This window comes from Alligator mississippiensis, chromosome 2, assembly GCF_030867095.1.
Source record: "Alligator mississippiensis isolate rAllMis1 chromosome 2, rAllMis1, whole genome shotgun sequence".
Lineage (NCBI taxonomy): Eukaryota > Metazoa > Chordata > Crocodylia > Alligatoridae > Alligator > Alligator mississippiensis.
Window position 1 is genome coordinate 294639815 of NC_081825.1, and position 1972 is coordinate 294641786.

General features: G+C 55.1%; 1 long non-coding RNA gene across 2 annotated transcripts; it reads right to left on the bottom strand.

Moving 5' to 3' along the window:
• Nucleotides 1–306: 306 nt before the first annotated feature.
• Nucleotides 307–1834, bottom strand: LOC106739046 (uncharacterized). 2 transcript variants are annotated; one of them, XR_001372230.3, is made up of 3 exons: nucleotides 1695–1809; nucleotides 1097–1243; nucleotides 307–868 (listed from the first exon to the last, which is right to left on the bottom strand). It is a non-coding gene; the product is annotated as an uncharacterized LOC106739046 (long non-coding RNA). The 2 variants fall into 2 exon arrangements; XR_002087838.2 differs by lacking the exon at nucleotides 307–868 and having other exon boundaries at nucleotides 948–1243; nucleotides 1695–1834.
• Between the last annotated feature and the right edge of the window lie 138 nt (nucleotides 1835–1972).

Here is a 1972-nt window from a genome sequence, read left to right on the forward strand (position 1 = left end):
CTGGAAGAAGGAGCGGTTTGGCTAGTATATTCCTTTGGTGGAATAATAACAATATTCATTCTTTCCGGCCAGCAGAAGAGCTGAGCTACTCTTAGTGATAACACATTACCAGCCGCAGGAGTTATCATGGCCACTCAAATGGCTTTGCAGAGCCCGATAAGGGTAATTAGCATCTTGTGGCCAGCTAGATATGATTGAATCCTACTAGGGAGTGTCCCAAGAGCAATGCTGCCAGTGTGCATCCCTGTTCCTAACACCAGTCCATTGAGTGACGGAGTGGCAAGGGAACAGGAGAGGCTGCAGATGCCAGCTATAAAAGTTTTACTGTTTTAATCCCAAATCCCACATGAGTTCTGTAAAGGGAGATCCTTCTGCCCAGCAGCAGGCAATACTGGAGTGTCAGTGGGCAAGTGTGGGTATGTTCACGTGGTATTATACAATGCGGTGATCCTCCACCACCTGGGATGCCCTGAGGTCCTTTCAAGCAGCAGTGGCCTTAGGCTTGTTGGGGCCCTGAGCAAGAGAGTCATTCGGGGCCCCTTACTGGCTTAATTTTGATGACCTATAAGCAAGTTGGACATTTGTTGCAAAAGTTTGGGGGCCTCTAAAGTGTGCCTTGCCGAAACCACCTTGCCCCATCGCTGCCCAAGTTCTTTGCAACAGACGGGCAAAGTCTTTTTCCAACGTGTTTTGAAATTTATTTTTGAGTTGCCAAAAAAAGCCCAGTGAACGCAAAAAGCTGGCATTTTCCTCATCTCCAACCCCGCGTCTCTCGAGTCTCAGGTGGGGAACCAGGGTGGTAACAGATCAGGGCCGGTCCAAGGGTAATTGGTGCCCTAGGCGAACTGTGTACCTCGACATCCCCACGCTTCAATAGAGGAAAAGAAGAAGTCTAGAATGAACTTTCACATGTGCTTATTTGATTTTCAAAATGAACAATAAAACAATAAAAACTAATTTTTGTTTTTAATTGTTTCACACTTTCCATGAACCCTAACACACTTATAACAGCTGGCCAGAGCTGTTACAGGCAATCCCCGCCTAACCCCGTTTCACTTCGCACTATTTCGCTGTAACGCTCGTTTGAAATCGATACCTGGTTCCACTTCGCGCTCGGCCAGTTTCGTTATAACGCTTGCGCTCGCCCTCTCGGGTCGTCAAATCCTGCCGGTTTCGCTTAACGCTCGTTTCACTGAACCCTCGGTTTTTCAGGAACCGATTCGGAGCGCTAAGCGGGGGACGCCTGTATTTAAAATAACGTTCCTGTTATTTTGTTCTGCGTCTCATTTTGGTGCCCCCCCACCCCAAATTTTGGTGAACGCTGCGTGCCCCTGGAGGCTAGGGGATGGTGAGCTCCTACAGGCGGCCACGGCGGTGTTGGCGACCACGGGAATGGCAGTCTGCAACCACCCGCAGACGCCACCGAAACCCTCTCAGCAGTGTTGGCGTGCCTTTTCGCAGGGGGTGCCCCGCCACGCCCAGGGGTGCCCGTGCACCCCCTACATGTCGCCAGTTTACCGATCCCGAAAGCTACCTCAGCACAAAGCCCTCAGGACCCCGTCTCACGGCCCCCAGCACCACGGCCGCGCTCGGCCGCCATTCTACGGACGGGTTGGCGACTGACTGGATTCCACCCTTATTCTCTGGGTCTAAAAACACGGGTGGGGGACGATCCCAGGGCCAGCTGCACTCACGTTGGCGGTGGGGCGGGGGTGACGGCCCCTTCCCCTTGCCTCTCCCGGAGGGGCTGAGGAGAACCCCGCGAGCGAGCGAGCGAAGGGTCCCGCCCCCACCTCCAGCGCGCGCGGCTCCTGATTGGCTGGCGCTGCCTCGCGCCACACCCCGCTCCCAACGGCTGCGCCCTGCCGCGCCTGCGCAGATCCCTCCCCTCCGCATTCTCCCGCGGCTCCCCTCGGCGCGTGTCCAGGGCCGGCCGCCAAGCGCAGCTGCGTCGCGACGCGCTGACAGGAAA